The 15,242-nt window shown below is 51.1% G+C and overlaps 2 long non-coding RNA genes across 2 annotated transcripts in view; one reads left to right on the top strand and one right to left on the bottom strand.

Moving 5' to 3' along the window:
- Positions 1-3,372: 3,372 nt before the first annotated feature.
- Positions 3,373-6,939, bottom strand: LOC148111642 (uncharacterized). The gene is made up of 2 exons (XR_015730283.1): positions 6,813-6,939; positions 3,373-4,038 (listed from the first exon to the last, which is right to left on the bottom strand). It is a non-coding gene; the product is annotated as an uncharacterized LOC148111642 (long non-coding RNA).
- A 15-nt stretch (positions 6,940-6,954) lies between these two features.
- Positions 6,955-15,242, top strand: part of LOC148111641 (uncharacterized) — a 28,337-nt gene continuing 20,049 nt past the window's right edge. Inside the window, exon 1 of the long non-coding RNA XR_015730282.1 lies at positions 6,955-7,214. This is a non-coding gene — a long non-coding RNA (uncharacterized LOC148111641). The remainder of the gene's footprint in view (positions 7,215-15,242) is intronic.

The raw sequence follows: 15,242 nt of genomic DNA, 5'->3' as shown, positions 1-15,242 counted from the left end.
CAAGGTGCTGGCGATGACCTATAAAGCCCTATATGGCTTAGGCCCAGGATATATGTCGGACCATCTGCAACCAGCAACGGCTTCCCATCGCCTGGTGCGTTCTCACAGGGAGGGCCTTCTCCGGGTGCCGTCGGCTAGACATTGTCGGCTGGTGGCCCCCAGAGGTAGAGCTTTCTCTGTGGCTGCGCCCACCCTTTGGAACCAACTCCCCCTGGGGCTCCGGTTGGCCCCTGACCTTCGCACTTTCCGCCGCGAACTAAAGACATGGCTGTTTAAATTGCCTAGCCTGGGCTGATGGGGTTTGATTATTTTAATGAATTTTAATATACGTTTAATTGTATTTTAATATGTTTTTATCTGGTTGATTTTAATTGTTGTGAGCCGCCCTGAGTCCTATGGAGATAGGGCAGCATACAAATCAAATCCAATAAATAAATAAAATAAATTTGATGATTTGAACTGGGCTGGTTATCATCTAAGAACATTATTTGGTATCCATTTTAAATGCATCTTTCCTGACAAACAGAACATAATGAGAGTCAATTTTGAGATTATCTGAAAATGTTTCCAGACTTGCATGCTTTTTTTTTTTTTTAAAGAAGACAGACATTTGTTTTCAGAACATTTTTCAAAATTGTGTTTCAGCAGTAAAACGTCCCAGGATAAAGTCCTCCAACAATGCCGTCAAAATGACTCAATGCGACTCCCCAGTTTCCCAGTCGCTAATTCCACTTACTTAGGCCTCCTTCACGATCGGTACTGTTGTGCCTTCTGGGAAAGGGGCAACTTGTGAATGCCTTCTTAATATACCACAGTTTAATATGCAGATTAACACAACTTGAGATATCAATTTGTAAGTGGCAATGTAAACAAAACCTGACTACCAGGCTTTAAAAGCTGCTGGGTGAGCAGAGGTTAGCCGAGGTAAAGGTAGCTGGGCTTTTCCTGGGGTTTTAAGGAACATCCGCTGCAAATGCCCCAAAATAACCCAGATGGAAAGGGTTACAAGCCTCCTCACCCCAGTGAGGTCAATATTCGGCTTTCAGGCAATCAGGAGGAGCCTTTGTGCCAGGTCTGATCAGGCACGTGACCTGGATGCATAACACGCTTCCTTTCCTCCTACGCCCTTTGAGAGGGAATTGATTTTTAAAATATAGATCCTCCAGTGTGCAGCCTACATTATGCATAGAGGCTCTGAATAATGCACTGCTATCACCCGCGTTAAGGAGGGCTCCCATCTTTAAGTAGGATGTGAGTGACAGGAATAGGAAGGAAGCGGAAATCAAGGGAAAGCTGCAGAAGCCCACCAGTCCCCCAGGGAGAGAGGGAAGGAAGGAAGGGCAAGGAGAAGGAAGGAGGGAAGGGGTTGATTTCCGGAAATGTGCTGGAAGTCATGGAGGGAAAACATTCAACATCCAGCTGTCCTTCAAGCAGGACCCCCAAGCTTCTCTGCTCCACCACGGCCCTTTTTTCCCAGAGAAGAAAGACTCTGTTATGGGGAGGTCCACAACCAGCCTTGAGGTTCTATCTGAGCAGTATTGGCCCAGGTGATGGATTACAGAAGAGCCAAGGCCAACCGGACCAGTGGAGGCCCACTACTGCATCCATAAGTAGAGAGGAGTGGCTCTCAGAAGGGGAAGCCCAAGGAGCCGAGATGGTTGGGTCCTCCAAGCGCAACTGCCAGGCAAGCCTCATCCCAGCAGCCCAGACCCCTCACGTGACTGGGGTGCTTCAGTTCTGGGCCGGGCCCCCTCAGTAGCCTCAATGGCCCAGGGGAGAAATGGCTCCCCTTGAAGGAGCTGCGAATACCCACGCATTTGTCGTCCCACTGAGACCGAGGAGTGATTTGAGCTGCCCCCCCCTCCACTGGTGCGGCCTCCATCATTCTCAAGCATGGAAAACCTTTGTTGTGTGGAAGCAGCCGCTGAGGCATGGGGAGCCCCACTTCAGAGGCTCTTTCCTGGAGAAGCTGCCTTGGTTTCTTCTCTGCCCTTCAGGATTTCCTGGGAGCATCTCAGCTGGTTCTTGGCTTCCTCCAGCCCAAAGTTGCCGTGCAAATAGACTCCCTTTCATGTCTGAATAGTTTGATTAAAAATGTGTTGAAGTACCTGGCAGAGTAATGAACCCACTTTGTTTGGCTAATCACAGCTGCCCATTTCCCACCGGCAGGCCGCCGTATGTGAAGCAGAGCTGTGTTCTGCGATCACATTAGAGTTTATTAAATTCTCATTCAAACATTAGCATATTAGGTTCCTAATCCCATTACAGCCAATTAGCCGCCCCTCCGTAGATTGCCAGCCTGGGTGGGCTGGGCTTGGCAGCTCTTTCACGGGAGAAAATAGCTCCCGGCAGGGCTGGAGCCTTCGGCTGGCTTCCGATTCAGAAGAAGGGAAGCCCCTGAGCCAAAGGAGAAGCCAGGCCCCTCTTCTTCCGTGGAGCCCGTGGGTGCAGGAGGAGCAGGCTGAAGAGCGAGGCAGTGGCTCCAAAAGGAACCCCACTGCCTTTTCCTGGGAAGCTGTCCTGGGCTTTAAGCCCGGCACTTCAGGGGTCCCCTCCCTCCCTACTTTTAGAAAAGCCAAGGCAATCGCTCACTTTCCCTGCTGAGTCCCTGGGAGGCGGTTCTGGCCTCTCTCCAGGGACTCCGCTGCCTGTGGGACTCCAAAGGCTGGAGGCCCCCAAGGCCGGCCTGCTGCTTCCCATCCAGCTGGGCTCCGCAGGAGATGGCTTGGCTTGCAGGACCGGCTTGCTCGGGAAGCCTTTCATTTGCAGAACTGGGGTGCCTCTTCCAGGCCCATCCCACCTGATGTCCCCCGTTTCATAGTGTGGGTTCTGGAAAGAAAAAAAAGTGTGTGGGACGGATGGTGCCAGGAGAGAGAGAGAGAAGACTTGGCATTTCCGTTCTCTGGAGAAGGGCTGCCCACTTGGGGGCACTGGTGCAATCTCAGTGATGAGTTATAGGCCTCTGCCAGGAAGGCAGCCAAATGCCCAGCCCTAGCCTCAGCCAGGGAGAGATGGCCAAGAGGAAGCAGTTGGTCCTCCTTTTCTGAAGAAAACACACTTTTTATGGGCAAGGCATGGCCGATTATAGGTTAATAAGCCTTTGCAATTTGTGGCTGGAAAAATCTACCCATTCTAGACAAGAATGATTTATTCCAATTAACTACAAAGTAAGATCAAGCCAATTTAAGCCTATTAAAATGAAAATGTTCATTGTCTCCCATTCAAATGAATTTACACTTGATACAAACGTAAGAAATACAGGAACCTTTGAATATTTTTTCTGATTTGTGGCTTTAAGTAGAGCAGAGTAGAGGCCTTCCCCCCAAAAATACGACAAACAAACACCAGAGAGAACAGAAGGAACAATAATTAGTTATGTAAATAATGTGGCATTCTTGTTTATAATTAGTTCAGGAATAAGATAAAATTCACGCATGTCACAAGACTAATTTTCGTATGCAAATGAACAATCAAAATTATAAACAGTAATAATGCAGTTTGGGAGAAGGTGGCATTTCCAATTTATTAGCAGCAATGCACAAGAAAGCAGATTCCAGCTGACTGACGTCTGGAGCTTCTGAAGGTAGCCAGGGGCCAGCACGGCCGAGGGAGGGAGGGAGGGAGGGAGGAGCTGCCAAAGCCCAGGGCCTGCAGGAAATGGTGGGGGGGGGGTACTTGTCCCCCTACTCCCCCCAGCAGTCCAGTGGCTGCGCTTTGCTTGGAAATGGGTCTGGCAGCCTGACCTTCAGAGCCAACCAGACAGAGATGCACTACAGAAGAAGCGTTTCCTCTTTCCAAGCAGGCCTTTTCTGCCCCCAGGTTGCAGGCCAGGGCTTGCCTGGATGAGTTCAGTCCATGCAGGACAAGAGCAGTGGCACAAAGGGAGGGTCGTCATCCCCACCCCCAAGGAAGTTTTGTTTCTGGATCCAGGAAGCCAAGGTTCCCCACCCCTCCATCCTGCATTTTATATTTTGCCCATCACAGAGCAGATCCGTTGGAGACGTAGCACTGGGGTGGATGGGCGGGGTATCAACACATCTGTTAGAAATAAAAAGCTAATTATAAAGCCAAAAGGAAGGAAAGTCAGTAGCATGGATTTATAAATGCACAACCTCAACGCCTAACAAGAGAAAATCCCCTTTTTCAAGGAAAGATGGACTTCATCAGAGAGAGGCAGCTTCTTGGGGATAAGTTTCATGTGGGCAGGGATAGAAAAGGAGGTGAAGGGTGTAAGTTACACCGTGTAACTCTACACACTAGTGCCTAACCTGGCTAGGAATGTGTTTCTGGCCAAGGAAAACAGGGGAGCTGCGTAGCCCGTGGCTGCTTCCTGCATAGCAGCCCCTGCTCTTCCTATGAGGAGGAAGGAGCAAAACCCCTTATCTGCTCCCAAAGAGAACCCCCACCTGTGGGGCAGCTTGATGAGCTGTCTGGAGAGGATGTTTTGCGTTGCCTAATCAAAGCCCCATCAAAGTTCATCAGGCAAAATTAGCCAATGAGAGACGGGGATAAGCAGGGAACAAGAGCAGAGCCATGATGTCCAGAGGGCATTAGTGGCCCTGAGCGTGGCAAGTTGTCTATCTGAAAAGGCATCAAGGCTACCAGCCAATTACAGCTACTCCCCTCTGCTGAGGAAGGCAGCAATTCCTTGAGAGAAAAGCCTCACAGAGCACGCAGGATGGAAAAGATTGAAATCTTGCAATCCTCTCCTTTTGGATGCTAATGGTGTTAGGATTGCAGCCTGGCTCTCCTCCTCACCTGAGCACCCCAAAGCTGATGACCAAATCTCTGCATTATCAGGTTTGCAGACCCTCTCTGGGTGGGTTGGATTTGGCTGGCAGCTGCAAAACCTGGGCCCATTTGGCAGCTCCAGCAGGGCTTCTGCTGGAACCGTGACTGGCCGGACAGTCCCCTGTTGGCCGGAGATTTCATCAGCCAGCTTGGTGCCAAACACAGAGTCTCCCTGAGACAGGCACCCAAGTCTCAATTCCCGAGATTCCAATGCTGGCCAAGCCCTGGTTGCACAAAGCCCATCGAGGATATCGTTGGCTTAGGGTGAGGGGCAAAGAGCTTCCCAGCTGTCCCCACCCTTCCCACAAGCGGAGTCAGACAAGGGGACCAAGCAAGGAGGCCCTTCCGTGCCCAAAGAGCCTCTATGAGCTCGCAGCAGGGCGAGCTGCAACATCCAGCAATCACCCATCCGAGGCGTCTCTGACGGGCTGCTGGTTTGGCAGCAGCAGGACCTGGGCAGTCGGGTTGCCCGCTGGCTTTCCTCCAGGCTCACCTGCAGCTGCCAACTTGGGCAAATCAGCCGCAGGTGGAGGCCTGGCAAGGAAACCAGGGGAACCATGGAGTTGCCGCCCGCCCACTGTGGAGGAATGGCACCCTCGCTCTGACCTCCGATGCGGAGGCAACTGCCCTGCATCTGCGGCTAAACAAACCAAGTAAATCATCCTGGCAGATAGATAATTAAATAATTATCAGCCACTTAATAACGAGGAGTGGGTGTTCAGCATTAGCATATTAGACAGTGTCTTTAAGGGCTAATTGTTGCATTACATCAGAGTTACTCATTCATTATTCCTGTCATTTCGGGTGGTAATTTGCACTTTAGAAGACAGAGACAATTTTAGCAGCAATTAGAGGCATGTCAGCTTTGGCCTAGTGAGTTACTGTCACAATTAGAAGCAGTTCGCTTTTGCGGTTTCTTTCTTTCTTTCTTTTTTCTTTCTTTCTTTTTTTTTAATCTGGGCATCCTCATTTGCTGGAATGTGTTTAAGGGCAGCCGTTTAGCAAGAAAGCAGGAAGACGCTATTGGAAACATGATGGTGCCCAGTGGACTTTCTTCCAGGCAGGAAATCCAGTCCCACTTGCCAAAATAGCAGGGGACCAAAGCCGGGCCTCCTGCTGCAGCTGTGGGGGAGAGGCCAAGACAAAAGGGGCTACCAAGCCCTTTTCTGCTTCTGACCAGACCCTTCTTGCTGCCCGCTGTCCTGGGAGTGGTCAGAGTCTTTGCCCAGGTGATGGAGGTGCCCAGGTGCGGCCAAGAGGGACGCACGGCCAGGGGACCCCCAGTTGTTTGTTTCTCATTGGTGTATGAAGCTGTGCACAGCTTCTGGAAGTGGAGGTGGGCGCCCCCCCTCCCCTTTCCAGCCAGCCGCCCTCATGCTGTTCAGAGAAAGACAGACAAGGGGCAAATTCCCCACCCACGCTCCTTTCAGGCGAAAGAGAAGGAGCTGACTTAGAATTATTGGAAAGATTCAATATTTCTTTAACTACAATAGAAAAGAGGAAAACAAAATATGTATGCCAAAGACCATGGGAAACATGCATTATAAGGGTACATATAGTCATATAGAGTTAATTAAGCTAAAACCACAGTAAATCTGTCATTTTTGTATTAATGTGATGGTCAAATTTGGAGGAAATATAGTATTTTGTATAATAAATTGTGTCCCATTGCAGATTTATGCTGGCATCTGCATACTTACCACAGTTTTACAATAATCATTGATCAATCAAACTTTTATGACAAAACTATAATTTTTACTGCATTTACTTAGTTTCTGAGTTTGCTTAATTCCCAGAATGAGGCCCAGTAAATCTTGTGCTTTGAGATATAAAGTAGATAATAAGAATGCCATATAAGATTTGCTTATATTTTAAGCTGTCTTTGCAAATGATTTATAATTAGGACAAAAATCTAAGACAAAACATTATTAAAGACAAACACCACTGTGTAAATCACTCGAGTTTGCTTACGTCTTTGGTAATTTATCAGAGAGTTTTGCCAACGATGGCCACAGACTTACATGTCATAAGTAGAAAATATTTACGATTGGGAAAACAGGATGCAAAACGCTGTTCTTCCCTCAGCGACCTGGCTTGCAAAACCCTCTGCTGTAGCCCAGGAATTGAGACCAGATCCCAGAGCAGAAAAAAGCAGAAGCATTTGCCAAACGAGGCCACCGCCTTCCGCAGTTCTCGGAGGAACCGGTGGCTAATTCACAAAGCCCAGGAAGCCCCCGTTAAGCCAGCCGAAGAGTTGACGGCCCGGCAGAGGAGGAAGAGGAGGAGGAGAAGCAGAAGCCGAGAAGGAAGCGGGGAGGCAAAGCACAAGACCGGCTCAGCTGCCGCTTGAGCTCTGCGCGAGAGCAAACATTCAGCTGCCCTTTTAGCTGCGGCGGTTTGCAGTTGTCAGTCCTCAGACACGAGTAAGATTTTAAAGACTAAAGCCTTATTACTATAGATTTTAAATATCAATTCCAGGAAGCCCTCGTTGAGAAGGGCCTCTGACGACACGCAGACGGATTGGAATGGAAGCCCTCCGCCTCCAAAGCGGGCTCAGGGTTCGGGATGGGGCCCCCTGCTCGAGTCTGCCTGGGCGGAGCTTCGAAGGTTCCCCGGTTTGTACAGCGGCAGCCCCAGCCGCTTCCTACCCGCTGCCCCCCATTTTCCTCCCCCGGCCCTTTCCGGGGAGCCTCGCGGGAGAGGCAGCGGCCGGCCAGGTGGAGGCGCGGGGCGGCTGGAGGCCCTTCCCCTCCTCCGGCGGCTCCTCCGGCATCTCGACGTTCCCGAGGGGGCTCGAGGGGAGCCGCGCTTTGGCGCTCCCGCTGCCCCCTCCGTCCTCTCCTTGGCTGGCTCCCCACCCGAGGCCAGGGAAGGGCTGAGGGCGCCTTTGGTCCTGGTGCTGAACGCGGCAGCCTCCCGGCGGGGCCAGCCTTCATGCCAGCCCTGGCCGCAGAAGACTTTGTATCCTTCCTGCCCTCGGTTAGCTGATGGTTGCTAATTAACGTCAGGGTGGGGATTCTCTCCGGAATCTCTGCCTTCCTCTCCGAAGGGGAGCAAGAAGGGGAGGTGGGAGGGGCTGGCGGCTGGCAGAAACCGCAGCAAGCCTGACTGAAGGCTGGACCTCTCGGCTGGGTCATCTGGAGCAATTAGGCAGTTGCTTCCTGGGTCACAGACCAAACATCTGAATTTTGAAAGGGGTTGCAATTAAAGTGCCCCCTTTCGAACCTCATTCTGATGGGGGGCAAGAGATCAGTCTGCACTTCTGAACAAAGGCGACCCCCCCCCCCCCCCGCCATGGCAGATACCCTGCAGCCTGTCTCACATGTTAGCTAACTTATTGGGCTTGGAAGTTGGGTGGACCCAGCCATGGTGGTTTATTCAAAAGCAAGCTGGTCTCCAGTTTGGAGGAGGGGCAGGTGGGTTTTAAGAGACCCCCATTCCAAAGGCAAAAAGGGAGGCAGCCCAGCTTGGAAGCTCAGTTCTCTTGGCTGCCTTTAGTTGGTTGGCACCCTCCTTTCTGGCCCAGACAGGCAACCGAGTGAAGGGGCTGCTGGGAATTGGGGGCTCCTGTGGTGAACGCCTGCGTGCCCCCTTTTTTCTTGCTGCAGCCCCCTTTTCTTGAGCTCTTTTACAGACAGCTGGGGGCCACCTTTGCCCTGGCTCCACCCCAAGGGGATCTCCAATCCAAAAAGGGGCATCTCCAGAGGCCCAGCTCTGCTCTCCTCCTCCAATTCCTCTGCCAGGTCCCCTCTTCAGTCTACCTGCTCAAGAGGCCTGGGCTGCTGATCACAGAGAAGACCCCCTCCCAATTGGCTTTGCCATGTCCTCCTCCCTCCCCCACCACCCCTGAAGGCCCAGCCGCTGCAGGCGCTTCCTTCCTCTTCATTATTGGGCCCACCAGCGGCTGGCTGCTCATCGGTTATTCATGCCTCTGGATGGACTGCCACAGCCCTGCCCTCTCCCGCCTGGCTCCTCCCGGCCCTCCCCCCTTTTTCAGGGGGACCAAGGCGGGGAGGGCTCGGAATACAGAAATATGCAGATAAGGCCATTAACATTTTATGGGAATTTGGGGAAGGAGTTCTCCTTGGTGTTGACTCCATGACGCAAATAGGTATGAAAATTCTGGCGAGGCGCTTCATTGTTGCAAAAATCAAATGGCTGAACAGCCACTAATGAGGCAGACAAGAGCCGCACTGAGCCCCGGAGGACTGGAAGGCGGGTGAGAGGACGGGGGGGGGGGGGCGCTCTGCATTATTCATGCTGCCTTGTTTGAGTTTCCAGTCATAGGAAATCACGAGGAGAGGGCTTCGTAGTCGACTGGTGACCGACCTTGCTGGGGAGACAGAGGTGGGGGGAGCAACCTGATTCCCAATTCTGCTCCAGCCTGGAGACTGCCCAGTCTGATGCCCCGCAGAAAGGATGGGCTTTGTGCCCAGTTTGTGCCCATCTGCGGACAAGCCACAGATGGCCCCACCACTGTGCTTCAGCAACAGCATGGCTTTTGGGCGGGGGAGGTTCACACCCCCACCTTGGTGGCCCAGACCCTTCCCCATCCCTTTGAACAGGATGGGAGGGCAGGACAGGTTGCAAGCCCCCAAGGCTGGGGGGTGGGACTGGATGGATGGAGGAATCTTTTTGGAAGAGTTTGACTCCCCTGTCTGTGGACCTCCTTTCCCAGAGGGATCCCAAGGAATCCTACCTGATAGAACTTCCACATTTTCTGTGCTCCCCCGAATTCACCCCAATACCAATTAGCACAGATCACGTGGCTGTTGCTTCCAGATAATTCAACTGCCTTGAACTTCATCACAGAGAAATCTTCAAGGGTGAAAGGCGGTTTTGTTTCCATCTTCCAGAGATGCCGATGGACAGGAGGGCCTGATCCCACTGGCCACCCGAAGGGGTTGCAGGTGGAGAGATGGGGCAGCTGGCCTGTGCAGGAGATTCCCACCCACCCCAGTCCAGAGTGACCCTGGGGCCGGCTGCTGCCTGCCTGCCTTCCTGCTGGCTATCTCAGCAGCCTTCAGAAGGCCAAAGTGAGTGGAGCTGCTTCTGCTCCTCATCTGGGCATAATAAGCCCAGCATTTGCTGAAGCTTAAGTCAATGGTTTAGACATCTGTCCTTGACTTGCATGCAAGAATCAGGTTCACTGGTCAATGTGAGCAACAGACCATGGTTGACACCTGCAAAACCCACATTATCCATCTTCTCAAACCAATGCTACCTGCCTCACGAGGCCACTTCTTTGACATTGCTCAATGTTGGGGGTGCCAAGAACCCCCAAAATCTTTTGCAAGGTCACAGGGTCTCTGGGCCTGAGCTGCTCAACTCCTGGCTTGCAAGACCAATCCAGGCATCTGGAGGCTTCCTCCCTGTCTCTCTCTTTTTACCCAGTTAGCTTTGGCCAAGACACAACCATTGGCAGACAAGCCATGTCAAGGGAAAAGGCATCCTGGCTGGCCAGAAGTTTGACTTTTCAAGTGGAGGACATGGCTTCCTCTTTGGCGAAGGGGACACATCCGCTCAAAGGCTTCTGCCCGGGCAAGGGCTTGGCAAGAGACCAGCAGGCGGAGGGGGGAGTGTCAGGTGGCCCAGCGCAGCTGGCAGATCAGGGCCTTCTGAACCCTCCCCCCCCCCGGGGAGAAGCACGGTGAGGCCCACTTGCCTCCTCCGTGATTCCTCCCCCCGCACCCGCCTCAACCCATTTTCTACCCTGATGTCTCCACAGAGGTAAGCCTTTTCATTTCTACTCAACCCACTGTATTCCTATTATTTTCATAATCGTCCAGGGCTTTAATGATAGATTAAATATCAAATAGCTTAACATTTGAAAAATGACATTTATTATACGGAGTAGTAAATAGAGAGATGCGGGGAGGGGGGATGTCTCTCGAATAGTGCCAAACTCCCCAAACGGCATCGCTTTGGTGTATTGCCTGTGATAATGTCAGTGCTAACAAGCAGATAATTGGCATCAGGGAAATAAATTTTGGCACCTTCCACAGAGAGGAAACGGCACTGCATAATTATTTTACCTAGGAATATTCTTTATTTAACAGGCCAATTTGCATGGCAGCTCAACCTTCGCTCCCTTCACCCTGCCCTTCCCCCCCCCAAAAAAATCCATAAAGGGCGTTTTAATGGGAGAGTTTGTTTTAGCCACAGAAAGAACTGTTTATTCATGAGAGCTGCACCTGAGGAGGACTTGGCAATAAGTGCCCCCTGCGCAGGAGGAAAAGCCCCTCAACTCCTGGGCAGCTTGGACAGCCACCACCCCCCATTCCCGCCATGAGCTCAAAGAGGATAGAAACTCCTCCGGGAGATAGACAGACCCTCCTGCTTCTCAGAAGAGATCCAGACCCCCTGGGAAGAGCAGGGGGAAAGAAGGAAGCCTTCGGCTGGGGGCTGGGCTTGGCCCAGGAGGGGGCTGAGAAGGCACAGTCCCTGGAAGAAACTGCTCCAGGTTCAGTTGGTAATTTGGTTAGGTGCCCACTGTGGGAAGCCTGATTCCTCTGCCCCCCTCCCCCCGCTCCCTTCACTTTGGGGACTGGCAGAGGGGCTCCCTTCTGCCTCGCAGCATCTGTCGCTTGGAGCATCAATTTGGGCCCTCAGGTTCTCAGGAGCCCACCCAGCCCCACAGCATCCCTGGTAGGTAGGAGAGGTGTCTCCTCTGGTGCAGGGGGGCTGGGGGGGCTGAAGGGGCCTCTCCTGACAGAGGCAGCATCTAGTTGAGACTACCTGGCTTTCTTTCCCCTTGCATGGAAATGTGCGGCTAAACGATCTGCCTTCCCAGAGATTGCCAGTGTCTCTGGCACAGCAAATGCCTGCCTCCGCCCAGTTGGCACAGGCAAGCCCTGGAGCCTGCCAGCACCAAATATTCACCATCTCCAGCAGGTAAAAGCCATCTGCTGCTGAGCAAATTGGAAAAGGCCCACCCAAAATCACAGCCCAGCGATAGCAGGAGGCAGAAGAACACACACACACACACACATTCCTCCCAGGCCCGGCCATCTATTTTGACTTGGACCAAGTCAGTGGTAGGTTTCAATTTTTTTTTTTTAATTGAAAAAGTTTTACAAACATCAATTTTTCCCCCATTTCCCCCCCCATCCCTCCCTAACCCCCCCAAACCCTCCCTCCCCATGACTTCCCCAAGGTGAAATCCATCCACATTGTATTATATCATACTTTACCACCCCTCTATTCTCCTCCCTGTGCACTATAAATTTCTACATAACAATAAACTATTTTGCCCCCATATACTATACATTTCTACACAACATTTAGCTAAAAGCTATCTGGTACTTCCTGGTTTGGTATTTATTCTACACCTAATCTATCCAATTCTTCCACTCCCATGCATAAGTCTCTTGAGTCCGGTCTTTTAAGTATGCTGATATCTTCGCCATTTCTGCAAAACTGGCCATCTTCAAAGTCCATTCTTGAATTGTAGGCATATCAACCCTTTTCCAATATTGACCAATCAGTAACCTGGCTGCTGTCACCATATACAATATCAATTTTGTTTCACCCACTGAAAAACCCTTAACTATACCCAGTAAAAACAAATGAGGAGAAAATTGAATTTTTTTCTTTAAAACATTTTGCATAACCCACCAAATTTTTATCCAAAAAGCCTTAGCTTTCTTGCATGTCCACCATATATGATAATATCCAACATTTCGGTTGAACATTAGGATACATACATGACAATTTCTTAGGATCTAAATGCCACCTATAAAACATTTTATAAAAATTTTCCCTTAAATTCTGCGACTGTGTAAACTTAACATTCTGAACCCATATTTTTTCCCATGTTTCCATCATAACTGGTTCTCCAAAATTTTGCGCCCATTTTATCATACAATCTTTAACCAATTCATTTTCTGAATCTCTTTCTAACAAAACATTATAAATCCTCTTAATATGCATTGGGCCTTTCTCTTTTATCTGTCTAACCAATTCTTCTTCATGCAACATTAAACCAGTTTTTTGATCTTCTCTCCATCTCAATTGAAGTTGATTATACTGTAACCAAGTTAAATTAATCAAATTTTTTTACTACCAGTTCAAGTTTTTTTACTGCCAGTGGTAGGTGTGGCTTGGTGGGCATGGCATGGCTTGGTGGGCGTGGCGGGGGAAGGATACTGTAAAATCTCCATTCCTACCCCAATCCAGGGGAAGGTTACTGCAAAATCCCCATTGCCTTCTGATCAGCTGGGACTCGGGAGGCAGAGAACAGATGGGAGCGGGGCCAGTCAGAATTTTTACTACCGGTTCTCCGAACTACTCAAAATTTCCACTACGGGTTCTCCAGAACTGGTCAGAACTTGCTGAAACCCACCTTTGGACCAAGTGTCCTGCACCCCCCACCTCCCAGCTGACCTGGCTGGAGGAAGGCGTGAGTGCTTGTGCCCTCACCTCTGCCCCTCCCTTCGGCTGCACTTTTCAGCTGACCTTCATGCATTCTTAGATACCATCCCCCTTCATCCTTCTTGTCTGCTCTTATTCCTGGAAAGGCCCCTCCCCCCCTCAAAGCTGGCACTGAGCTGTAACAGATGCATTTATTATGCAAATACAAACTTGAGGGCCCCTGTGGGTCAGCTTCATTTCTGCCCTCTAAGCCAGTCCCCGAACATGGCGCCTTTGACCTGGCTGGTTATTTGGAACCTGCCTTGGGGGTCTGGGGATCTGGGTGGGCGTTGGTTGGTGGCAAATGGTGCCTTGCCCTGCGGAACAGTCTGGAGCCTTGGATAGCCGGTTGGAATGTGCACTTCTAGGCAGCTGCCACCCCCGTCAAGGAGGCCTCCCAGAAGACCCCGGAGAAGCCCTAGGCCACCCCCGGGATCTGGATGGAAGAAGCCTGAGCCCTCCCCCCTCCCTCCCCCATCAGAGGTAGGTGATGCTGGCTTTGTTTGGCAAGCAGGGTGGGGAGGAGAGGGGGGCCTCCCCGCCAGGTCAGCTCAAACATCCCTGCCCCTAAATCCCTGCTGAGGACAGCAGGCAATTTAGACCTGAGAGCAGCAGCTAATTAAATCAATATGAGATAATGAGGAGCAATTAGAAGTCCAGCTAGGCACATCTTCTCTTGTAAATACTGTTTCTCTCCCAACGGGAATCTCTTTTTTAATAATCTGTTTGTGTTTCGTTTCCAGAGTAGTAATTCCCCAAAGAAGCAATTTGGGGAAAGTGATTTGCTGGTTGGCATAATTGCCAAGGCAATTTAGTTAGGCTTGTTTTGGGGTGCTTCTGCCCTCCTGCCCCTTGGAGTTTGTGTATGGGCCTCTTTCTGCCCCGCCGTTTTCTCGCCTACCCAGCTGGTTGGGGCAAGGGGCCTGCAGTCGGGATGCTTTCTATTTATTTATTTCGATTTATTCATCAAATTTAGTCCTCCTCAATGTTGAGTTTCATTCCAGAAGCCGAAGCCACCCGCAGTGGCCCTGAAGGCCAGGGTAAAGCCAATCGGCTCTTTCTGTCTCCTCTTCCATTCTTCAGTTAGAGGCCCCCAATGCCCACTCCCAGCCCCTCTATGGGGACAGGGTTGCAGCCTCCACTTGGCTTGACCAGGGCTGTCCACACTGAGTGCCGGCTGTTCTTGTCCATTTGGGGCTGTTGGGTGCCAAGGCTGCCCTTTGCCTCTCGGCCAACAGCTGCAAGAAGAGGGAATGCCAGGAAGCCAGGCCGGGCATCACCTCTGCTGCCACAGGGTGGGGTTGTGCTCTGCCAGCTGGCCGGCTTCCTGACTGCCATCCAGAGCAGAGCCAAAGCCTCATCCTATTAAATTGCAATAAGCTTTCACATTAAGCTGAGCGCCCTGTTTATTAGCCATTAAGTGCTTCCCCGTCTCAGGACAGAGGACACTTGGTGCGCGGCTGCCTAATTGGATAACGGCCCTGCTTGGTCTGGAGCCAACGAAGGCCCAGCAGGTCAGAGCTTTGCATGTCTGAAATACGGCTTTTTGAGGACATGGGGCACATGTTTGTGTGTTGATGCATGTAACTTAGCATGTTTTATATTCAGGACATGGTCTGAGCCCAATAAGGAAGTCAGAGGCTCTGTGTCATCCGCTTTGCAGGAAGGGATCAATATCTCAGGCTGAAAGCTTAAAATCTGGGAGGTAGAAATTGGAAGAGAGGTCAGCAATCCCAGACTGGTCCTGCGGCCGCTGATCCCTCTTGCTTGCACCAGAGCCAGCCTCCTTCCTGGCTGCTCCATTGGGAAAGCAGCCACTCCACGAGACAAAATCTGCAGGGGTGGGGGTGGGGGGGAACCAAAAGGGAAATCGAGGGTGTGCATGTGTGTGTGTGTGTGTGTGTGTGTGTGCAGGCACCACCCGCCCTGATCTAATGGGACTTATCAATTATGATCCGGGGCCGTATTTCTTGGAGGAGAGATTGTTTCACGGAGGCTGACATCTCATACAGCTTTAAATTACTCACAAGCAGGACAGA

This window comes from Pantherophis guttatus, chromosome 17 (genome assembly GCF_059756535.1).
Source record: "Pantherophis guttatus breed Tessera chromosome 17, ASM5975653v1, whole genome shotgun sequence".
In the NCBI taxonomy this organism is placed as follows: domain Eukaryota; kingdom Metazoa; phylum Chordata; class Lepidosauria; order Squamata; family Colubridae; genus Pantherophis; species Pantherophis guttatus.
This window is presented reverse-complemented; position numbering and strand designations above follow the sequence as displayed.